A 25,678-nucleotide genomic window follows, 5' to 3' on the forward strand; every position below is an offset into this window, starting at 1 on the left:
GATATCAGCAGGAAGGTGTACAGCAGTCCAGAGCTCCATGTGAGACAAAATACACCGCCAAGCAACAGCCACTTTGGAAATTCAAACCTGCAGTAGTGTTGACATTGCACATTCTCAACAGAGGTGAAGAGATCTATCCAAGATTCCCCCCAATCATAGAAGAGGCCTTGAACCAACTCTGGGAAAAGGCACCATTCGTGATCTGCAAGGCATCTCCTCCTGAGTTAGTTCGTCTGTCACAAGCCACTCACCTAAATTCCAGGTAGTTTGGATGGGGTGAAAACTGAACCCAACGCCCCATGAGAACTAGCCTTGGTAACAGAGTTGTATGCTGAGCTGGCTGCAGTTCCCGAAGGCAAGGGGAATGGGCTAGAGAAAGAAGACAAACCACCAAAACTGGAGGCTGCTTCTTGGTCAGGATATGGGTAGTTCGATGGCCTCAGGGTATGATTGGTTACTGACAGTACTGGAGCAGTCACCGGATCTTGTGTGTGCCTGCAGGAACCAAGCACATTTAGTGCATTCATATACTAAATTCAAGGAGCAACAGGAAATAGATACAATAATACATAACTGGGACATACCCCGATTACTCACTCAATTCACTCTTAAGCACAAGTTGAATCAAAGATTGGCTGCTACTAAATGTAGTCTCTGAGGGTAGAATCCTTGATCTTAATTCGCCAATTTCAGGATTGATTGGCCTCTGCATCAGTTTATCAGTCTCAATCGTAATATCACTTCCTGTGCAAGGGCTCAGGTTGGTCTCTTTTTTTTTTAAACACAAATTCATTTTTGCAAAAACATGCACCGACTATAAGTGACTAAAACTACTGTAAGTACCTTGGTTTTGAAGACTGTCCCAAAGCTGGAGGAAGGAGGTAACTGGGCCCTTAAAAAAAAAAAAATCACCCTTGTTTTGTTTTTTGTCTTTTGCAGGTCACGAGGATCTGGCTGGAAGCGGAAGACCAGAAGCAGGAGGAGTTGCTGGAGGGCTGGATGAAGCCAGCACTGGACCGGAGGCCAAATCAGACACTGGAATGCAGATGAGTAGATTCCGACAAGGTCAAGACCCATCAGAAGTGTGGGCACAGTTTAAATAGTCATGTCTGCCTGCCGTTGTGGTCATGTGAGCCTGTGTGCCTAGCACCATATGCAGAGGGTGTAGCGGCATGTGTAAGATGCAGCGGTGTTGACAGGTGGTTTCTCAACACATGCTTGACAGATCACAGTTTAAGTTTGTGTTTATTTTAAAACAGCAAAAGAAAAAATTTTGATACATAGGATTGAAATGCAAAAATTGATACGGCAAGAGATAGTAAACAATGAATATAATAAGAGAAATAATGAATATCATTAAATATATTCAAAGAAAAATGAATTGCATCTATGTTGAAGAACAATTGAATTAGAAAAAAGATTAAAGGGGGAAGTGTAAAGAAAAGGGGGAAAAATACCTAATCATATAGAAAGGATATAACAAAATATACATGAAAAACTGTAAACATTAGAGCAAGCTAAGGATAATCAACTACAAACATGCAATGTTAACACATGAAAAATTCAATAAAAGGGGTTGAGATACAATTACTTAAGGTGGTTTTCTTACTTCATCTGAAACAGTGATAATTTTGATAAAGGGTGTGGAGATTAGAGAAAGATAGTTTGTTAGTGGAAGCCACAATAAATCTCTCTTTATAGCCAATGAGACAGGGGAAACATAGCTAGTGTCCAATCTGTGATGAAAACAAACAGCATTCCACCAGGTTCGAAAAGTTACACAATTGTCTTGTTTCCAATTTGAAATTATCAAATGCAGTGCAACTGCTAACAGTAGATCTATCAATTTACACTTCAAAGTTACATCAATGCAGTGTGGGGCCAGACTACCAAGAAAAATATTTGTGAGGGAAAAGGGGACACATTTTAAAAATCTTGTTAATTTGTCGCCAGACTAATCTCCAGAAAAGGGAAATAGGAGGACATTCAAATAACATATGTTTTAGGTCTGCATTTGGATGTGAACAAGGCCAACAGGATGAGCTGCTATCTGCAGAGAAGCAATTAAGTAATGTAGGAGTAATAACAGTCTGTGATAGACAAAATAAAGTGTTTGTGTAGTGTTAGCCGCTTGTGTAGATTTATGGATTTTAAGCCATAATTTGTCCCATAGCGTATTTGGCCAACATTCTGCTAAATCCTTTTCCCATGCCAATTCAGTCTTAGACTTAATTCTAACGAGGTCCAAATGCAAAGACTTGTAAATAGCAGATGCCGAGGCACTGGAGCGCAATAAGCAAAAAAGATTAGTCGACCAAGAAGGAGGAAAAGGTATAGATGATAAAGTAGAGATGTACTGAGCAATGGAGATGTGTACAAGTTTATATTGCGGTTCACATGATGAGGGTAGGGAGTATGTCTCTTGAAGCTCTGTAAAAGATCTAGCCTGATTATGAATGAAAAGTTGTGGTAACCAGTATAGCCCTCTGGAGTGCCAAGATTTCCAATATATTGATTGATTGTTAATTCGTATTAGTTTACTATGCCAAATAGTTTGTTGTAAAAAGTTGGCACTTGAGGGACAAGTTGAAGGTAATAGAGATGACAGGAGTTTGCGACCATGAGAAATAACTGGTGAGAGGAATTGAGCTAAATTGATTGTAAAAGCAAGAGATTCTTTAATACTGGGGGGTGTAAGGGTAAGTCAGAGGAGAGCCACCTAGCAGTTTGTTTTAAAGAAAAAGTGTGATGATATTTTTTAAAGTCAGGAAATCTAAGACCTCGATTTGATTTATCTTTTTTTTAAGGAGACAATACAATACAATACGGGGTTTTGCTTTTCCATAGGAATTTGGAAAGTAAAGAGTCTACTTTTTTAAAATAATAGAGAGGAATATGGACAGTAAGCATCGTAATTGTATATAGTACCATGGGGGAAAGCATCATCTTAATGGAGTCAAGTCTCCCCCACCAGGAAAGAAAAAGCGGATGCCAACGAAAGATATTATCATATAATGTTTTTTAAATGCTTTCAAAATTTAAATTTACAGTCTCACTAATAGCTTGTGAAAACCATATTCCTAAATATTTTATTTTAAAGGGCTGCCAAGATCATCCAGTGGAACTAAAAAGTTGCTTATGACACAAAACGTTTAAAGGTAATATCTCACATTCATCAGAATTCAGTTTATAACCAGAAAGATGAGAGAAAGTATTAACTTGATGGAAAAAGGAAAGTAGAGAGGTAGTGGGATGAGAACAGTAAAAAAGAATATCGTCAGCATAGACCGACATTTTAATTTGTTGAGAACCTATTTGAAAACGTGAAATATGAGGCTCTTGACGAATTTTAGTGAGAAAAGGGTCAAGTGCTATGATAAACGATAAAGGGCAGCCTTGATGCACCCCCCTAAATAAGGGAAAACAATCAGAGAGCAAACAATTTACAAAAATGGTAGCTTTAGGACCAGAATATAAGAAGGATATCAAGTCAATTAGTTTGGGTGGAAGCCCAATCCACTTTAACGTTTGAACAATGAAGCTCCACTCCATCCTATCAAATGCTTTCTCAGCATCTAAGGCAATAGCTGCAATAGGGTGATTCAACGTAGAAGCCTTGGCAAGAATATTAAAAAGAACTTGGGTATTATCGGAGGCTAAACGGCCTTTAATAAAGCCCGACTGTTCGGGCCTATAAGATCAGGTAAGATTGGGACAATTCTTAGAGCCAAGATTTTTGCAAAAATTTTATAGTCTGTATTAACTAGAGAAATGGGACGATAATTTTTACAAAGTGTGGGATCCTTACTATCTTTTGGGATTAAACAAATCATAGCCTCTTGAAAGGTACCATGGGACGAGCCGGTTTTGACGAAATAATTAAATAATTGCAGAAGGTTAGGTAAAAGAGATTTAGAGTGACTATAAAATTCAATAGTAAACCTGTCAGGACCAGGGGCTTTCCCTCTGCGAAGAACAGACATTGCATGAGATAATTCTGAGAGTGTAATATCTAAACCAAGTGAGTCTAAATATGTTGTGAAGAGGGAGGGGTAATAGATTGAAAGTATGTTGATAAGTCTGGTTGAGTATCAGAAAAATATAAATTGACGTGAAAATTAACAAATTCCTGCATAATATCTTTGTCTTTATAAATAAAAATTCCAGTTGAATTTCTTAGGGATTCTATTTTAGTCCTTGCTCTCCTGATTTTCAGATAATTAGCAAGTACCTTTCCCATTTTGTTTTGGCCCCCATAATATCTTGCACTACTTTTTAAGAGTTATGAGGAATCCGCGTTCGCAGTCAATCTATTAAATGTACATTTGGCTTCAATAAGAGAACCTAGTGATGTTTCACTATTAGAATGATAGTAATCATACTCAAGTTTTTTGATTTTTTTTAAGCAATTGCTCACTGTAAGATTCTATATATATATATTTTTTTTTAGAGGAAACAAATTTGATTATATAGCCTCTGGCTGCTGCTTTAAAGGAGTCCCACATGGAAACAAAAGAAGTGTCAAATGTAGTATTTAAAGTAAAGAATTTGTTGATAAAGGTTTCAAATTCAGAAGTGAATTTAGAGTCTGAAAGAAGTGTGTTATTAAAACGCCATCTGCATGCATGAGGTGAAAAGGGAATAAGGTCAATATCTGTATAAACTGGGGCATGATCTGAAATCAAAATGGAGCCCATGTCTGAATGGAGAACATTTTGGGTAAGCGATTTACTGAAGAAGCGATAATCTATCCGAGATTGTGAGTGATGTGGGTGTGAATAAAAAGTATATTCAGAGAGGTCTGGATGACAATCTCCAAATGCCGACTAATGAGTTACGGTGTATGCAAGATTTAAATTGAGAATGCATCCTGGAATGAACAAACTTAACAGTTGAGCGTCAATCCAGCACATGATCCAGAATTTGATTACAATCTCCACCAAATATGACATATTCCTCATCATACCAAACTATATTGTCTACCGAAACCGGGCCATACACATTAAAAATAGTCAGAGGTATATTATTAATCAGGAGTTTCACAATAATCCAGCGACCCTCAGAATCAGTTTCCTGGTGAACTAACTTGAGATGTAACTTTTTATGGCAAAGAATCACTACACCGTTCTTCCTAGGGCATGAGAAGCGAACACATTACCAACCCAAAATTTTTTCAATTTAATAACTTCTGTTTCAGAAAGGTGCGACTCCTGAAGTGCGACATCTGTTTTTGGTTTGGCTAAATGAGAACCCCCTTTGGCGCTTGATCAGATTACTTAGACCTTTGATATTCCAAGTAATAATCCGGAATATAACAGAAAAACATTAGTAAGTACATATTGTATGTTTACAGTATCATAAAATTTTGTATGAAAAAATAGAGAACGTAAAGAATAAACGAGTTGATGAATAAAGGGGAAAAAGAGGAAAGGACTGAGGGCAAGAAAATAAGAAAAGATAAGAGATAGGCTAGAAACAAAGTAAAAAGATAAAAAAATGCAAAGATCAAAGAGATAGTACAAGTCAAACAATTGATGACTGAAAGACATACCTACAAAATACAGAACAGAAGGGGAGGGTGGCAACACCAGAAGATGACGACGACCGCCATCAAGGACCACAGAGACGAAAGGGCGGCCTCAACTTTGTAAGGAGATGTCAACATGAAAGGTGATAAACAGGAAACAAGACGTGAGGACATATCCCTATAACAAAGGAAAAAAGAGAATATTGAATGAAAATTATAGCAATGGGAAAAAAAAAACAATAGAAACAATTTTTTAAGAATAAGTTGTGTCAAGCAACTCTTGAAGTATCCATCTCCTCAGCTCTATGTTGTTGTAAGAATCGTTTAAGTGCGTCCGGATCTTCGAAAGTAGTTGTTTTTTTCTTTATATGTCACCTTGAGTAAACATGGATGAAGAAGTCCGAATCTGGCATTTATGGCTCTCAATTGAGGACGCATGTCCAAAAACATCTTGCGGCGATCAGCTGTAGCTTTGGCAACATCTTGAGAGAAGTACAGTCTATGACCATTCCAAATTTTTTTTTTTTTATCCTTTACCACAGACAGAACTTGAAGTAAATCTGTGTATTGCAAAAAGAAAATAATGACTCCTCGAGGCTTATTAGAGATTTTCGGACCCAGCCTGTGAGCCCTCTGGATATTAAAGGAATTGGCTGATGACAACTCCAATAGTTTTGGGAGAAAGGTTTGAAAATAGGTCGTCTGATTTGAGCCCTCTGTTTTTTCAGGAAAACCATACAGACGTAGATTGTTTCTTCGATTTCTGTTTTCAAGATCTTCAGTATGCCTTTTAAGTAGTGGAATTTCAGATTCCAGGTTTGAAATACGCAAAACTACTTGTGGAAGATTTTCTGTTTTCTGTTCCACCAGCAAAACTCGCGATTCCAACGGAGACCATTTATCATCTAAGTTCTGCAAGGTTTTTGTGGTTTCTGCCATAAAAGGTTTCAACGCACAGATTTCTTCTAAAATCATATCCATAGAGGTTGATGAAGACTTCCCCGGGGAAGGAGGATCCTTTTTAGGTTGTTTGTTTGAACCTGCTGGTAATTTGTTTGAAGAGGTCACTTTCGGAATGGTTCCTGAGTGGGGCTCAGAATTTAACGAGGCAGTGTCATCCATGTTATAGCCGTTTGAGTCCGAATCGGACTGAGGAGTAACTAGAGGAATGATATGAGGCTTAAGACTCCTTATTTCTCCCATAAGCTTCAATTTGGAAAGGAAAGATAGGCAAAACAAGAACAAAATGTACTTGGGATGTAGTAGTTAATAAAAAAATCAGCTTCGTTTTAACAAACACTGAAGAGAAGACATCTCCAAAATGAAGGAGAAAATAAAGAAAATAATCCTTTTCTTATTTCACTGGCAAATATAAAAAAAACAAATAACCAAGTGCATTTGCCGCAACTGAAAGCAAAAAGTAGGTCAAACTGGAGCAGTTCTGAGGAGAAAACACAATTGTCAGCATTTAAAATGGCGGACGTGTCTCCATTCGTCAGGAAAATCACCAGGGCCAGCCACACAGCAAAGATAAATGCTTAAAAAGTCGCTCCTGCGACTCACCAATACATCCGGAGGAGACGCGCATTCGTCTCCTCCATGAAAGAAATGTCCAGTGGCATCTGTGGAATGTGAGGCCTCCTTTGCCCTCAGAGCCTCGACGCTACGCCGCCATCTTGGACGGCGCCGTAACCACGCCCCGCCAGATCACAGTTTAAACAAGCATATTGAGTCCTGCCACTGCCACCAGGGAAATACAACACGGTCAAAAATGTTTAAGTAAACATGACACGCAGAATAGTTAAATACATAATACACTCGATGTAATCAGCAGCTTAAAAGCAATACAGGGGACGGGGCCCACCTTTACAGTAAAAGAAAAGCAGTACAGGGGAGGGGGCCATCTTTAAAGTAAAACATGTGGAACCATATTACAGAAAACAAGTGGAACCATAGCACCAAATAGGAAGACCCACCTTATGAGTTTACAGGGATGAAACGTGCTATGGATCATGGTGGAGCAATGTTCAGGACAGTCACCCCTCCCAAGGCTGCCCAATCAGGTGTGGTTTTTCTGGGTGTAAGGCATGAAAGCGCTGCACTAAGTGAGGAGCATGAACAAAAGAAGCAGGTTCCTGGGAATTCTATGCAGGTCATACCCTTTTGAAGCAATTAAATAATGTAGCCATCCTCTAATACGTCAGGAATGTAAAACAGGTTGTACTTCATATTCCATATGGTTGCCTACCAGTAATTGTGGGAGTGGTGTCTCGTCATATACCTGACTGATAGGGTTTCAGGAGAGAGACATGGAACACTGGATGGACGGTGTACTCTGCTGGTAAGTGAAGTTTAACTGAGACTGGGTTGAGTGGCTCTGCTATGGAGAAGGGGCTGATGAATCTAGGTTGCAGTTTGCGTGGTCCATCTAATTTCAAATCATGGGCGGATAACCACACCAAATCGCCTATTTTGTAGTTGGATGCTGGTGTCTTATGTTTATCAGCTTGGATTTTCATTTTTTCTTTTGCCTTGGCTAAACAGACCTTAGCATGGTCTTGGATGATTAGTGACTGAAGGAACCAGAGGCATGTTGGTTACTATTGGTTCGGTCCTTGGATGATACCCTGTCATATAATAAAATGGAGAACATTTGGTGGCAGAATGCATGCTATAATTCTATACAAACTCTGCCACTGGGAGTGCTAGATCCCATTGACTGGTGATTGAGAGAAGACAGCAGAGAATCTGCTCTAAAGATTGGTTCACCCATTCTTTGTCTGTTTGGGGATGATAGGCAGACAAAAGGGTTACTTCAACACCAAGAGCAGTGCCGAGTGTTCTCCAGAACTTGGAAAATAATTGTTCTCCGCAATAGGAAATTATTTTGGAAGGGAGCCCATGTAGTCATACTCTGTGTTGGATGAAGATGTCACTAAACTCACTAGCACTTGGCAACTTGGTCAGGGGAATAAAATGTGCCATCTTGTAGTAAGTCAATTACTACTAGAATACTAGCACACCTGTTAGCTGTAGGTAGATCAGTAATGAAATCTAAACTCACAGTATACCAAGGCTTAGGTTGTAACAAAGTGGCTGAAGGAAGCCAGAGGGTATCTGACTTGGAGTCTTGTTTCTGGTGCATACCAGAAAGGTGTCAACATAAGCCGCTACATTCCCATGCATGGTGTTCCACCAGTAGCTTTTTTTTTTCAATTGGCTACAGTCTTGTGTACTTAACAAATCAAATCTAGGTACACTATTCCAGAAACAAGAAAAAAAGACAACCACAGGGCAGTCCTCTTGCTAGAAGCAAATACCCTCACACATCCTATCGGATGTCATGCTTCATCATTGGGCATGCTACTCGTCAGACCGGCGCTGCAATATCTGACGGGCACCACAAAAGGGGGCTCTTTGCCAGAGATCCTTTTCTCAATAGTTGAGTGCCCAGATCGGAGAAATGGTGAATAGTGCACCATCTACAGGCACACTACAAACAGGAGAGCGAAAGAAAGAGATTTAAAATTGGCTCAAAGACCCTACCACAAAGCCACAATTTAAGTCAAGGTTAAAACAAGGCGGAGAGTGAGGATTGAGGTAATGCTCATTCACTCTCTCAATCACAGACAAAGAGGGAGGGGAGGGAACTACCTAACACCCCTATCAAATGGGTCAACATGTTTCGCGTCTTAGGGGTCCATATGGATCCAGTGACGCTTCACCAGGGCCAAAAAAAATCAACACTTCTCCTTTGTTACACACTTAGGCTACAATTGGTCTAAAATTGTCAAACTACAATTCTCCGGTCACTTACTCTAATGAACTGCACGTCAAGCTAGTCAAATATAGAGATCAACCATCCTGCATTAGGGATCCGGCTCCATAGGAGTACACGTGCCGTGAGATAAGCACAATAATTTTAAGCAAGCAAATCTCCAACAGGGACCTACCCGGGGCCGTGTTCCTGCAGGAACATTAGAGTAAGTGACCAGAGAATTGCAGTTTGACTATTTTAGACCAATTGTAGTCTAAGTGTGAACAAAGGAGAAGTTTTGATTTTTTGGTACTTTCTGGAACAGTCTACCTAGATTTGTTAAGTATTACATTTGGGAGGCTGTACTCTGAACCATTAATCTCCCAGTCCCTCTTTGTTGTAGTGTACAGCCTTGTGTATCCCTAGCTAGGGGAAGATCATGGTTACAAGTGCCTTGCGTCTCAGGGATAAGAGGGGGTAAGAATAACAGTTCACCATGATAAAGTAACCCACCCCTAATATTTTAAGGCGTAGTGAGCCATTCTTGTATGTTTTGTTCCTGTACTTCTTGTCTCAATTACGACATGAACTCATCTGTTGTGTTTGCAGCCAGTATTTTGTTTGTTGGGATCAGACTAGGTGAATCTGTTTCTTGAGGAGCTGGGTTATAGCCGGTGCTGGGGTATAGCCCAATCTGGACAGGATGACTGACTAACTGCTTGAGACCTGGGTGATTAGTAACTCAAAGCCACTCAGAGCCTTGATGGAGCCAAGGAACTGGAGATTCTTGTTGTCAATAAATGGTACCCCAATTCCCCAAAAATCAATTTGATGGCCAAAAACTCCCTTTCTGCCACTATATAATTCTGTTCTGTTGAGAGTAATTTCTTGGAGAAGAATACAATTGGAAGCAGATGACCTGTTTTGGGATCTTTTAGCGACACTACACCACCAGCAATCTGAGAAGCATTGGCTTCCACATAAAATGGCTCGTCTAGGCTGGGATGCTGTAACACAAGTGCAGAGGTAAATTTGTCTTTTAGGGTATGAAAGGCTTGAGTTCCCACTTTAGACCAATGAAAGGTGTGTCCTTTGTGCTTAAGTTGGGTGATGGGTGCCACAATGTCAGACAAATTAGTGCTAAATTGCCAAGAAAAGTTGTGGAGGTGGAGGTCAATTTTGGACAGCTTTGACCTTTTTTGGATCCATGGTTATTCCAGCGGGGGAGGAGGTAACCGAGGAACTCGACTGATTGACCAGGGAAAGTACACTTATCAAATTTAGCAAATGTAGAGTATTCCCTCAAACGCTGGAGGATAGCACATACTTGCTGAATGTGCTCTTCCTCAGCTTTAGAATAAATGAGGATGTCATCTATACAGACAACAGCGCAGATATCCCAAAAATCCTGCAGTACCTCATTAATACAGTACTGGAAGGCCACTGGGGTGTTGCACAGGCCAAAGGACAGAACAGTTTTTTCAAACAGGCCAAATTTTGTTTGAAAGGCCATTTTCCATTCATCGCCTTCCTTGATCTCTACAAGATGGTAAGTCCAGCGGATATCTAATGGTGTAGATGGTCCAATGGTGAACTTGATCCAAAAGGACTGAAATCTGTGATAGAGGATCGTTTTTTTACTGCAACCTTGTTTACTACCCTGTCGTCTATACATGCCCGTAAGTCCCCATTTTTCCTAGGCACAAAGAAAAGTGGAGAGGAAACAGGAGAGGTGGAATGCTACATAAAAAGAGTTGTAATAACTCATCCAAATGGTGCTTTAGATATTGGGTTTCTGGCTCTGTGAGCGCATATACCCTACTGCAGGGCAATGTACTACCTGGTAGTAAATCGATGCAGCATTCAAAATCCCTGTGAGGTAGTAACTGGGTCACTTCAACAGGGTCAAACACATCTTGGAAGTCATGATAGAGCTTTAGTAAGAGGAACATAGTGGGAGGCACAGTGGCTGCACAGTGTGAGGTGTTATCACATCTGAGGTTGCTTCCTGGTAGCATGCTGTCTGACAATACAGGGAGTCTAAGGTGCCCAGTCAATCTTTGGGTTGTGGTGTTCGAACCAGGGTACTCAAGGATGACCTCAAAAGTAGGTGTGTCTATGAGATGAAATGCTAACTGCTCAGTGTGACCATTTCACAAAACAAGGTCAGAAGGTTAGTCCGATAGGTGATAAGACCACATGAGGGTTCTGAACCATCAACTGCATGAACTGGTTCCGGTTCCTCTGAAGAGCTTTGGGATGCCTAATTTCCATGCTAAGGTTAAATCAAAGACGTTTCCTGTGGCACCTGAATCAATTAACATTGGCAGGATCTGCCTTTGTTGTGTACTTAATATGACTTACGCAAATAATGAGGCGTCATGGGATTCTGGCTATTGCATTTGCGAAGTACTGGGAGATCTGTTTTTTATCTCCTCTCAATCAGAAGATCTCTTTACCAGTTGAGAGTTCTAGTTTTCCTGCACTTCTAGATTCTCTAAACAGGCCAGTCGTTCCAGTTTTCTTGAGTTTAGCAGTACTTTCACAAGTGAAATGTCCAGCCTTACCGCAATAAAGGCAAAGCTTCAGTTTACACTGGCGATCTTTTTCTTCGACAGAGTGTCACCTAAGCCCACCTATTTGCATGGGTTCTGCATCTACTATTCGAGACTCAGTTGCTTTTCGCTCAGACTTCACCACAATTACCATAGTATCTCCCCTGGGTCTTTCTCCCTTGTGTTCACCCAGGCAATGATCGAGTTTGACCACTAGATCTATAAATCCGAAGCAGTCATTGGGTAAGTCAACTATGTGGGATAGTACACCCTTTAAGTCATCTTGCAGTCCTCATTAGAAGTGCGATGTTCTTTTTTCCTCAGGCTAACATGCTTCGGCAACCAGCTGGTTAAAGGTGGTAATATAGGTTACAAGATCCCTTGTTGCAGATTTAATAGCTTGTCACTAGACTGAATAAACATGTTTGGCGAACAACCAGGTCATGGCTGCTTTAATGGCAGGACAGTTACAAAGAATGGAATCATTGGGTCCAATCAACGCTATAGACCAGTTAGCAGCCACCTCACCCAGATAAGAGATGGCAAAGGCGACTTTAGGTACGTCGCTGGGAAAGGCTTGTGGTTTACACAAAAAGTGTACCTGGCATTGGATAATAAATACTGCGTACTTAGCACTGTCCCAAAGAAAAGCTCCTGTGCGGCTAACGGGACAGGGGTAGACATGGTCAGATTTACATGGAATGGGGTTGCTGGATATGGTATTGAATGAGGTGGGGAGGTGTTTTTGTTCTGGTCCCCAAACACAGCTGGGTTAATGAGGGGGTGAGTCCCTTTTGATGTTGATTCCCCCCATGGATCAAACTTAGGTTTCTAACATAATAATTCACTCCTTAGTTGGGAGTTTTCCTCTTAGTTTATGCATTTTTACCTGTAAGGAGTGTAGAACCTGAGTTAAGTCCCTAGCTACAGCTTCGTCAGCCACTAAGGCATGGGCCATGTCCTATGTGCGTATCTGGTCTTGGTCATTGTAGGAAGTTGGCTCTGTATGCACTGTTTCAAAGTAAGGAATAGTATGCACAGAGTCCAAGGGTTCCCCTTAGAGGTAAGATAGTGGCAAAAAGAGATAATACTAATGCTCTATTTTGTGGTAGTGTGGTCGATCAGTAGGCTTATCAAAGGAGTAGTGTTAAGCATTTGTTGTGCATACACACAGGCAATAAATGAGGAACACACACTCAGAGACAAATCCAGCCAATAGGTTTTGTTAAAGAAAAATATATTTTCTTAGTTTATTTTAAGAACCACAGGTTCAAATTCTACATGTAATATCTCATTTGAAAGGTATTGCAGGTAAGTACTTTAGGAACTTTGAATAATTACAGTAGTATATATACTTTTCACATAAAACACAAATAGCTGTTTTAAAAGTGGACACACTGCAATTTTCACAGTTCCTGGGGGAGGTAAGTTATTGTTAGTTTTAGCAGGTAAGTAAATCACTTACAAGTCTCAGGTTTGGGTCCAAGGTAGCCCACCGTTGGGGGTTCAGAGCAACCCCAAAGTTACCACACCAGCAGCTCAGGGCCGGTCAGGTGCAGAGGTCAAAGAGGTGCCCAAAACACATAGGCTTCAATGGAGAGAAGGGGGTGCCCCGGTTCCAGTCTGCCAGCAGGTAAGTACCCGCGTCTTTGGAGGGCAGACCAGGGGGGTTTTGTAGGGCACCGGGGGGGACACAAGTCCACACAGAAAGTACACCATCAGCAGCGCGGGGGCGGCCGGGTGCAGTGTGCAAACACGCGTCGGGTTTTCAATGGTTTTCAATGAGAGACCAAGGGATCTCTTCAGCGGTACAGGCAGGCAAGGGGGGGGCTCCTCGGGGTAGCCACCACCTGGGCAAGGGAGAGGGCCTCCTGGGGGTCACTCCTGCACTGAAGTTCCGTTCCTTCAGGTGCTGGGGGCTGCGGGTGCGGGTGCAGGGTCTTTTCCAGCCATCGGGATTTCAGAGTCAGGCAGTCGCGGTCAGGGGGAGCCTGGGGATTCCCTCTGCAGGCGTCGCTGAGGGGGGTCAGGGGGGACAACTTTGGTTACTCACGGTCTTGGAGTCGCCGGAGGGTCCTCCCTGAGGTGTTGGTTCTCCACCAGTCGAGTCGGGGTCGCCGGGTGCAGTGTTGCAAGTCTCACGCTTCTTGCGGGGAGTTGCAGGGGTCTTTAAATCTGCTCCTTTGAAACAAAGTTGCAGTCTTTTTGGAGCAGGGCCGCTGTCCTCTGGAGTTTCTTGTCTTTCTTGAAGCAGGGCAGTCCTCTGAGGATTCAGAGGTCGCTGGTCCTTTGGAAAGCCTCGCTGGAGCAGGTTTCTTTGGAAGGCAGGAGACAGGCCGGTAGGACTGGGGCCAAAGCAGTTGGTGTCTTCTGTTCTTCTTCTGCAGGGGTTTTTCAGCTCAGCAGTCCTCTTCTTCTTGTAGTTTCAGGAATCTAATCTTTAGGATCAGGGAAGCCCTTAAATACTCAATTTAAGGGCGTGTTTAGGTCTGGGGGGTTAGTAGCCAATGGCTACTAGCCCTGAGGGTGGGTATACCCTCTTTGTGCCTCCTCCCAAGGGGAGGGGGGTCACATCCCTAATCCTATTGGGGAATCCTCCATCTGCAAGATGGAGGATTTCTAAAAGTTAGAGTCACTTCAGCTCAGGACACCTTAGGGGCTGTCCTGATTGGCCAGTGATTCCTCCTTGTTATTCTCATTATTTCCTCCGGCCTTGCCGCCAAAAGTGGGGGCCGTGGCCGGAGGGGGCGGGCAACTCCACTAGCTGGAGTGTCCTGCGGTGCTGGAACAAAGGGGTGAGCCTTCGAGGCTCACCGCCAGGTATTACAGCTCTTGCCTGGGGGAGGTGTTAGCATCTCCACCCAGTGCAGGCTTTGTTACTGGCCTCAAAGTGACAAAGGCACTCTCCCCATGGGGCCAGCAACATGTCTCTAGTGTGGCAGGCTGCTGGAACCAGTCAGCCTACACAGATAGTTGGATACAGTTTCAGGGGGCACCTCTAAGGTGCCCTCTGGGGTGTGTTTCACAATAAAATGTACACTGGCATCAGTGTGCATTTATTGTGCTGAGAAGTTTGATACCAAACTTCTCAGTTTTCAGTGTAGCCATTATGGTGCTGTGGAGTTCGTGTTTGACAAACTCCCAGACCATATACTCTTATGGCTACCCTGCACTTACAATGTCTAAGGTTTGGCTTAGACACTGTGGGGGCACAGTGCTCATGCACTGGTGCCCTCACCTATGGTATAGTGCACCCTGCCTTAGGGCTGTAAGGCCTGCTAGAGGGGTGACTTATCTATACTTGCATAGGCAGTGAGAGGCTGGCATGGCACCCTGAGGGGAGTGCCATGTCGACTTACTCATTTTGTTCTCACCAGCACACACAAGCTGGCAAGCAGTGTGTCTGTGCTGAGTGAGGGGTCTCCAGGGTGGCATAAGTCATGCTGCAGCCCTTAGAGACCTTCCCTGGCATCAGGGCCCTTGGTACCAGAGGTACCAGTTACAAGGGACTTACCTGGATGCCAGGGTGTGCCAATTGTGGATACAAAAGTACAGGTTAGGGAAAGAACACTGTTGCTGGGGCCTGGTTAGCAGGCCTCAGCACACTTTCAATTTAAAACATAGCATCAGCAAAGGCAAAATGTCAGGGGGTAACCATGCCAAGGAGGCATTTCCTTACAGTCATCCATGCACCCAAAGAGAACTTTAGTTTTTTGTGGCTTGGCCTTCTGTCACAAGCCACTCACCTGAATTCCAGGTAGTTCCGATGGGATGAGAACTGAACCCATAGCCTTGTGAGAACTAGCCTCAGTGACAGAGTGGTGCACTGAGCTGGCAGAAGTTCCCAAGGGGAAGGGGGGAATGGGATAGAGAAAGACAATCTACCAAAACCAGATGCTTCTTCTTGGACAGGATATGGGTAGTCCAATGGCCTCATGGTATTACTGGTGACGGTCACTACTAGAGCAGTCACTCGATGTGGTGTATGCCAGTGGGAACAGACCACATTTAGTGCATTCAAATAGTAAATCCAAGGAGCCACAGCAAATAGTTACAATAATACATAACTGACACATACTCCGATTAACCACTTAATTCACACTTAAGCACAAGTTGAATCAAGAATTATCTGCTGCTAAATGTAGTCTCCGAAAGTAATCTCCGTTATTGATATATAGATAAGTTAGTCTCTTCAATGCTGTTGAAAATAGTTTGGGAGCACTTGTGTTACAGCACACTATCGCTCAACAGTTAAGAGCAAATGGCATGTCCTGAGCCAAAGAGTACATGCTCTAAATACGCCAATGTCCTACTCTGATTTTAGGATTGATTGGCTTTTGCATCAGTTTAATCACGCTATCACTTCCTATGCAAGAGCCCAGGTCTGTGTCTGCATTTTTTTTTTTTTTTTAAACACAAATTAGGTTTTGCAAAAAAACAGGCATGGACTATGTGGGACAAACTACTGTTAAATACCTTAGTTTTCAAGACTGTCCCAAAGCAGGAAGAAGGTGGAAAATGGAGCCTTCAAACAATCACCCTTGTTTTATCATCTGTGTCTAGCAGGTCACGAGGATCCAGGTGGAAGTGGGAGGCGTCACTGGAGGGCTGGATGAAGCATAAGCTGGACCGGGCGACAAATCAGGAACTGGAATGCAGGTGAGTATATTCCGACGAGGCCAAGCACTGCTGGAAGTGCAGACACGGTTTAAATAGCTGTGTCTGCCTGCCGTTGTTATGCATGCAAGCCCATGTGCCTAGCACCGCATGCACGGGGCATGTCGGCATGTGTATGATGAGGCTGTATTGACAGGTGGTTGCTCAATACATGCTTACCATATTGCAGTTTAAATAAGCATATTGAGTCCTGCCACCAGGGAAATACAATGTGGCCAAAAATGTTTAACTGACTATGACATGCAGAATCTTAAAATACTTAATACACACAATATAACCAGGAACATAAAAGCAATACAGGGCAGGAGGCCCACCTTTACAGTAAAAGAAAAGCAGTACAGGGGAGGGAGGGCACCTTTACAGTAAGAAGTGGAACCGTATCATTACAGAAAACAGTTGGAACGATAACACCAAATAGGAGGGCCCACCTTATAAGGTTACAGGGCTGAAATGAGCTGTGGATCGTGGGATACAGTAGTCATGACACCATACTGCCCTTTGGAGACCACCACCAGGTGTTGCTCAAGTAAGAAAAGAACGCACCATCCATGTTCAGGGGCACAGAGCCTCCTGGTACATGGTGCAGGACTCCACTTTGCCCTGGTTGTCACAGTACCACATGGCAGGGGTGTTGTCCATTAACACCTGAGCCAGTCTGTTGGATAAGAAAGCGGCTTTCAATGCCAAGCATATCACTCTCAACTGCAACATGCTGAGGTGGAGCGGAGACTCCACCAGTGATCAGAGTCCTTTGATCTCCAGCTCTCCCACATAGACACCCCAACCCAAATGTGATGCATCTGTGTGACCCCTGAGAGTTCCAGGTGGGGAAGAGAGAGGGGTCTGCCATTGACCAGATCTCAGTTCATCAGTCACCACTAAGGGTCTCTTGCAGTTCGCTCTGATACCTGGACCAAGTATGAAGGATTTTCCTGATGCGGAGTCCACTGGAACTTCAAGTCCCACTCCATAGCCTGCATGGCTAATGGCCTTCGGCATCCTTTAGGTAAAGTCTCACCGAAATCCAGAACAGAAGTTGAAACTAGAATATCCTCAACTCTTTGCTCAGGTGGATATGCACAAAAGTGTATTGTATCAAGAACGGCTCAGCTGAAAGGGAGCATCTGAGAAGGAGTCAGGTGAGACTTTGGCACAGTGATCGCGAACCCCAGCAAATGCAGGATGTCCATTGTAGTACAAAATAAAAATGACTGAGGGAGCTAAACTCAGGTCTGCACTAACGGGGTGGAAAAGGAACTGAGGTCAGCACACTAAGGCACCTACATTGGTAGCGCACACCTTACTTCTGGCACGAATGTACAACACCAACCAGCATCCAAAGGAGACTGCTCAGAAACATTTCTGGATCTATTCTGGTACCTAGAAAATATTCTAGGTAAGGGAATCTGCAACTATAAGTCCCTATCAGATTATAACTAGACAATAGCAACTGTCACTGTTACATAGAGAAAATGTTACTTATCTTTTAAGCATCTGTATGTAACATACAGTGCTGTAGGTTCCTATGCTCTGCATACACCTGCCATCTAATGTTGGGTTGGGATGTTTGCAATTTGCCTCTTTGAAGAAGTCTTTCCAATCATGAGGCCTATAGTGGCTTCACCCTTAGCTGGCAATGAGCATGGGAAACACCATGTTAGATTTTCTTGCACAGTGGCAGTGACAACGGTCAAGTGACTTCCGCTGTTTCAATCTGGGATTTACCCCGTGACTATGTTAAACATGGTTCACCATCGTCTTTGATTTGTTTCCTAAACATGACAACATAGCAATGCAGTTATACAATAATTTACCTAGAGAATATTGGAATAGCCTTGAGAAAGCCCCAGGTTTACGAACCATTAGGGGGCGAAACACGTCTGCTTTATCTTTGGACACTTATTGGCGTTGTGTGTTCTACTGTATCTCATAATAAATTATGTTGTAACTGGTGCTTGTGTCACAAGGCATGGGTACTATGGCACTGCAAGAGGCCATCATGCAGCTAAGGCGTGCAACAGAAATAATGATTTGGCAGAAGAAGACACACTACCTGGTAAAAAGCAGAGAACATTTGCTAGCTGGGATATTGTAGGAGGCTGGCCTGGTTTGTAGTGGGTAGCTTGGGTACTTACACCTTATACCAGGTCCAGTTATCCCTTATTAGTGAAATGTAGTAGTGTTCGAGCAGCTTAGGCTGATAGAGGTAGCTATAGCAGAGCAGCTTAGGCTGAACTAGGAGACATGCAAAGCTCATACAATACCACTTATAATTACACAGTACTTATACACAAGTAAAGACAATACTCAGTGTTACCAAAAATAAAGGTATTTATTTGGGTGATAGCACCATAAAATATCTTAGAGACAAAACTCCTTCTGGAGGTAAGTATTATACACAATATATTCACTAGACACCAAAATTAGACAAGTAAATAGTCATAGAACAATGCAAACAATAGGAAATGCTATAGAATGCAATGGGAGAAAATAGGTCTAGGGGCAACACAAACCATATACTAAGAAAGTGGAATGCAAATTCCGAATTCCCCCCTAGACAAGTGTAGTGTGTGCAGAATCGCTGGGAGAGTAAGAATACAGTAAAGGTAACTAAATTACCCCAGAGCCCAGAAAAGCAGGAGTAAAGTACTGCAAGTTTCCTTAGGGCACACTACACCTCGCAATTGGAATTTTACAGTAACCAACCAAGTCTGCAAACAACTGCTGGATTCCTGGACCTGAAGACCTGCAAAGGAAGGGGACCAAGTCCAGAAGTCGAAAAAAGTTCCAGGAAGGGCAGGAACCCCTGCCAACCCAGAAGAGGGTGCAAAAGAAGAGTCCCCGGTTAATCGAAGACTGCAGGAATGCACCCTAGGAAGATGCCAGCAGGTTCCTGCATGATGCAAAGGATGTCCCATGATGTGAAGATGGATGCAGACGTGATTTCGTTTTGGAAGTCACCAACAGGCCTTGGATACAACAAAAGTGCGTTTTGCTTCAAAATGGCGCTGGATGGACCCAGGAGGGACCTCGGGCCTCAACTCTGTGTGAGGCGGAAGAGGGAGCTCTCAGCACTTTAGAGAGCCCTCAGGATGCCAGACAGCACCCACGGGAGTCCCAGGACACGGGGACAAAGGAGGTGCAAAACACGGTTGGTGCAGCACAACAAAGGAAGGTCCCACGCCGCCGGAGAACAACTCAGCGAGCTGAGCGTCACAGGATGGAGTGCTGGGGACCAGGGCCAGGCTGTGTACGAATACATTTTGCAAATAGTGCACAGAGGCCTCAGGAGGTGAAGACGACGCAGTACACAGTGGTAAAGTCGCTCTCTGGGAAGGCAAGGTCTTACTTCCACCAAACTTCATCAGCAGGACCTAAGGACAGTCTATGTCGATGATGTCTACCCTCTATGACCTTAGGAGCACGCTCGCCGCTGTGAGAGGAGTCCAAGGATACTGGTCGTTGTCTTGGAAGGTGCCTGCTGGAGCAGAGAAGTGACTGTCACCCCACGGGAGATTTCTTCAGTCCTGCTGGTGCAGGATGAAGACAGGGAGTCCTCAGAGCGTGCACACCATGGAAACTGTTGCAGTTGCTGGCTGGAGCTGAAGTTGCAGAGGAAAAGTATCCCTTGTGGATAGTTTGTTGCTGTTACAGTGGTTCTCGGAACAGGCTGCGGTTGATCTGAGGTCAGAGGATGATGAAGTAGTTGCAGAGGATTCCTGAAGTAAACTTGCAAGCAGAATATGCAGAGAACCCACAGAAATAGCCCTCAGAGGGGGGATAGGCTACCTTATCAAGTAAAGACCTATCAGGAGGGGTCTCTGACATCACCTGCTGGCACTGGCCACTCCGAGCCCTCCAGAGTGCCCCCACACATTGCAAAGCAAGATGGCTGAAATCTGGGACACACTGGAGGAGCTCTGGGCTGCACCCCTAGAGTGGTGATGGACAGGGGAGTGGTCACTCCCCTTTCCTTTGTCCAGTTTCACACCAGAGCACAGGAACAAGAGGTCCCTGAACCGGTGTAGACTGGCTTATGCAAGGAGGACACCATCTGTGCCCTTCAGAGCATTTCCAGAGGCTGGGGGAGGCTACCCGTCCCCAGCCTGTGACACCTATTTCGAAAGGGAGAGGGTGTAACACCCTGCTCTCAGAGGAAATGCTTTGTTCTGCCTTCCTGGGACTGAGCTGCTCAGACCTCAGAAGTGCAGAACCCTGTCTGTGAGGTGACAGCAGCTGTAGCTGCACTGCAAGCCTCAGGGAGCTGGCTTGGCAGTACTGGGGTCCATGGTGGAGCCCCCAGGACGCATGGAATTGGCTCCCCTATACCAGATTTGGAATGAGGGGGACAATGCCATGATCTTAGACATGTTACGTGACCATATTCGGAGTTACCATTGTGAAGCTACTTATAGGTATTGACATATATGAAGTGCACGTGTGTAATAGCGTCCCTGCACTCACAAAGTCCCAGGAAATGGCCCTGACTTATGTGGGAGCACTTTTGCTAGTGCAAGGGTGCCCTCACACTTATTAACTTTGCACCTAACCTTCAGCAAGTGAAGGTTACACATATAGGTGACTTCTAAGTTACTTAAGTGCAATGAAAATGGCTGTGAAATAACGTGTGCGTTATTTCACGCAGGCTGCAATGGCAGGGCTGTGCAAGGGTCTGTCGGAGCTCCCTATGGGTGGCAAAAGAAATGCTGCAGCCCATATGGATCTCCTGGATCCCCAATGCCATGGGTACCTAAGTACCATATACTAGGGGTCCAGTGTGCCAATTGAAATTGGTAAATGGTCACTAGCCTACAGTGACAATTTTAAAAGTAGAGAGAGCATAAGCACTGAGGTTCTGATTAGCAGAGCCTCAGTGACACAGTCAAGCACTATACAGACACCACACATTAGGTCAAACTATGAGCACTGGGGGTCCAGCGGGATCCCAGTGAGACAGGCAAAAACATACTGACATACAGATGAAAATGGGGGCAACCTGCCAAGGAAGATGGTACTTTCCTACAGATATGCCTTGCCTGAGATTGATTTAAGTGTTAACCGTAGGAAGGGCTGTCCCTTCAAAGGTAATTGATGGGACTTTGTGGTACTAATGGTGAACCTGAGCCTGTGGAGGACGGAGATGGTAGCCTGAATGAGCGATGAGCTCTGGTGCTTGCTTGTGCTCTTGATCAACTAGTCATTGGGGGAGGGGGACATGTGTGCCCCCACCCCATCCTTAAGGGGGCATGTGTGGTCAATCACTGCCAGGCATTTGTTAAGGGCTCCTGGGGTAATGGTCATGCCAAATGGTAATATTTTGAACTCCTAAACACAGCAACTTACGATAAAACACAAGTAGCATTGTTGGGTGGGATGGATGGAAATGTCAAGGTAGGAATCCTTGAGGTGTAATGCCATCTTAAAGCTTAAGCATAGGAATAACTTTGTAAGGATGCCATGTAGAAGTGCTTCCACAGGATGCCAAAAGGTCCAGGAGGAGCTTGAAGGAAGTATTTGGGATGAAGAAGTGGAGGGAGTAAACACCTTTAGCCTAGTGTTGGGAGAAAGTTTCTATGGTCGTTTGAGGGAGCACTTAGACCTCTTCCTCTAGGTTCAGGTGTTCCCTGCCAGGGCTCAGTTTTAAGTGTAGGATGTTAGAGTGTGCATGAAGTTTTAGGCTACAGCCATGGTGTATTCTGTCAAGACCAACTTGCCATACATGATTTCCTGCCAACGTGGGAGGAAATACTGGAGTTTCCTTAGTACGGCTAGAGGGGAGGTGGAGGGAGTCAATGCTTGGAGGCAGAGACCTTCTCGCCAGCGTCCGCTAAGTTCCTACTAGTTGTTGTCCCTCTATGCACCCCCTGGTAAAGCCTCAAGATGTGTACTGCTGGTAGATCTGCTGCAGCTGTTTGATAGAAAGGGGGAGGTGCAGGAGAGGTGGTTTTCTAACCAGTCCGGTACAGATATCTTCAAAAGGAATGTCTAGAGTATGAATTATCGAGGGCACCCATGGCTTTGGCATGGTCTGTTCTGGTCAGCCTGAAAATGTGCTCCCCATCAAATGGCAGGTTGAGCTGATGCTACCGGACTTCAGGTTTAAAACCTGAAATGTGCAGCACCTGATTAAGACAATAGTATTGACACCCCAAGCAGCAGCGTCAAGGGCACACCAGATGGTGGCATTAGAAATGGTTTTACCTTCTTCCACTAACTCCTCCCCCTGCTTAAACATTTTGGTTAGGTGTTTGATAAGGGTGCACATCTCATTCCAGTGTGCCCTGGTGTATCTGGAGAAGAGACCGAATGAGTTGGAAATTCTCTAATGGGTGGTGGCACCTACTCCAATCCTCTTCTCTGCAGCAACAAGTTTCTTATTCTTTACTGGGCGAGAAGCCTGGCCCACACTTACAGTGTGGATCACTATGGAATCTGGAGCAACCAGTTTCCCAATTTACACAGGCTCATTGGGGAGGAGTTATACTTTATTTACCCTAGCCTTGACTGGCTCCTTGAATGTGTCTGTAACCGACTGCAGCATCCCCTTGAACAGGGGCAGAAATTGAACTGTCTATTCTGACTTGGATAAGGTCTTTTCAAGGAAATTGTAATCTTCAAGGAGGTCGTGCGTATCTACCTTGAAAACAGCCGCCCTTTGTATGACCTCATGGTAGGTAGTTGTGCCATCTGGAAGTGATGACCTAGTTGGATAGTGATCCATGTCTCGATCTCCCAGGGGTCTGACAGTTATCCCAGAGGTCATCAGTGGACACTGGGTTAAATGGTTATGCTATTGAGGTCATCTGGATGAAGGGGGCTGCCAGGGCCTTCTGAAGAGTGAGGGGAACTCCAATGAGGATGGTAGTAGTGAAGCATGGGGTGGCAGGGTGGAGCAGGTGGTGGCCCAAATAAGAAAGGACTAGTTCCCTTGTCCTTGTGTTTCTTGCTTTTGGGTACCACAAGAGGCTTTTAGGCATGTTCCTCCTCAAAGTTGGGGATTTGCTTGAGAGGCAAAGTGTTTACTGGCTTGTTGGCATTGATAACAAAATATTGGTCTCAAATCTACTTCCTCTTGAAGGCGTTGAAGGACTGGGTGTTCCGAGTTGGAGTCCTGCGCCAAGGATTTATTCTATGGCGAAGGATGAGGTGCTGATGTAGGCCTTTGATCAGACAGTGGCTTTGGTGCCCATAAACAAGTTCCTTACCTTTTTATACCTTTCTGGTATATACTACAGAGCAAGAGATTCCTCACCTTTTGAAAATTCCCCAGGCATCAGACTGGATCCACAGTTTTTAATAGTACCTCTGCACATCGGTAGAAGACGCTGTGCAGATTGCACTGATGTTCTGTTCTGAAGTGATGTGCAAAGCCAATATAAGTGCCACTCCCGAGCACTGACATCAGTTGCTTTAGAGACTGTCAGTGCCCCGAGGCGCAGAGTCCTAAAAGCAAATTAGTGTGACCAGTGTGAAGAGTCCTAGACTTGTGATCTTAATTGACAGAAGCAAACTAAATTAAGGGGAGGATCTGTGAGCAATCTGCAGCGCTCTCTCGCTCAGAAAAATCTTTATTGAAGGTATGTTACTTGTACTTCTGAAAAGAGTCTAGAGGGGAAGTCCTCAACTTTGGAATAGATATCAAAGCAGTACCTATTTGATGAAGGGTCTTTGAATGACAAACCAGAAAGTCGTGCAGGACAGAGAGCAAAATGCCCTTCTCAGCAAACCTGACAATAGTGCTTCATTAATGTATGGAGTGACATCCATGTTGCCACCTGGCAAATGCCTAGGACAAGGACGCTGCATTCTAATGCAGTGGTGGCAGCTTTAGCCCTGATAGAATGAGCACAAACCCATATGGAAGCTGCTTTTAGCCAATGTGTAGCAGACCTTAAAAGCCATGCACAATTCAGTGGAAGATGGTTCTGTACAGGAGTGCCTTTTTGGCCCCAGAGAACGTCACAAAGAGCGGATCGCCCACTTGGTGTTATTGGGCAGGATCTATGTAAAAGATAAGTGAACTTTTTGGGGTCCAAGCGATAGCCTTCTCAAAGGGGTGAGGCACAACAAAGAATGCCAGCTAGGTGATGTTTTGACCTACATGGAACATCACAACTTAGGCAAGAAGGATGCTTGTGTCCACAAAGCCAGCTTGTCTGGGAAGAAGGTGTGCACGGCGGGTTGACAGAGCTTGAAAATAAATCACATGCCAAAATGATGGAGACATTGAACACTGTCTTAAGGGTGAGAAGCCTCAAGGAACAGCTGTGAAACAACTCAAATGGAGTGCACAAATGTGAAGACCAAGACAAGGTCCCACTACGCAATGACAGAGGGACAAATTTAAATCTTTCAAAGAGTATGACATCTTGAAACTTAGAGAGAGGGCTGATTTGGTAATCGTAAAGGCAGAAAGAGCCTTAAAAAAAGAAAAAAGTACTTTTTAATTGTGCCCAGAGTAAAGGCCCTGCTGGGCACAGACAAAACATCAGATACCTTTGAAGGGGTGTGGGGTTTCTATCTACTGAACACTACAAGCCACAAATCCGTCCCAACATCAGATGTATATAGTTTTTGTCAAGGAATGACTTACTGCCAAGATGACATCAACCACCTCCAGAAGATGCAAATTGTTCAGCTGTAGATCAATCCTAAAGCATGAAGTTGGTGATTGCAGAAGACCAGGTGCAGAACCCTGCCATGATGCTGCAACAGATCTTTCTGGAGGGGAAGCCTAAACAAGGGGCAGGCTCTCACGCACAGGATTTCTGGATACCATACTCTCCAAACCCACTCCAGTGCCACTAGGATACCTTTTGCCCAGTCAGCCCTGATCATCTTGAGAACAGGGGCAATATCAGCAGCAAGACAAATGATTATGGAGTTCCACTCGAGGCGGTACAGATCCCCAAGCAAGACACCTGGACCACACTCCAACATGAAGTGCTTACATTACATGTTCTGACAGTAGCGAACAGATCAAGCCAACATTCTCCCCATTTGCAATACCTCATGCCACCTCTGGGTGTAAATGGCACCCTTGATGGATGGAATGAAGTCTTTCAATACCAAGCTGATGGCCCTCAGCTCCAGAAGGTGGATATGGAGCATGGAATCTACCAGGGACCAGATGCCTCTGATCTCCACCTCTCCCAGATGACC

The 25,678-nt window shown here is 44.1% G+C and overlaps 1 protein-coding gene across 1 annotated transcript in view; it reads right to left on the reverse strand.

Annotated features, from left to right (window-relative positions):
- LSMEM1 (leucine rich single-pass membrane protein 1) overlaps positions 1-5,566 on the reverse strand; it is a 138,348-nt gene extending 132,782 nt beyond the window's left edge. Inside the window, exon 1 of the mRNA XM_069228958.1 lies at positions 5,552-5,566. The gene's annotated coding sequence lies outside the window, so the exon portion shown is untranslated. The remainder of the gene's footprint in view (positions 1-5,551) is intronic.
- Between the last annotated feature and the right edge of the window lie 20,112 nt (positions 5,567-25,678).

Source organism: Pleurodeles waltl, chromosome 4_1 (genome assembly GCF_031143425.1).
Source record: "Pleurodeles waltl isolate 20211129_DDA chromosome 4_1, aPleWal1.hap1.20221129, whole genome shotgun sequence".
Classification (NCBI taxonomy): Eukaryota; Metazoa; Chordata; class Amphibia; order Caudata; family Salamandridae; genus Pleurodeles; species Pleurodeles waltl.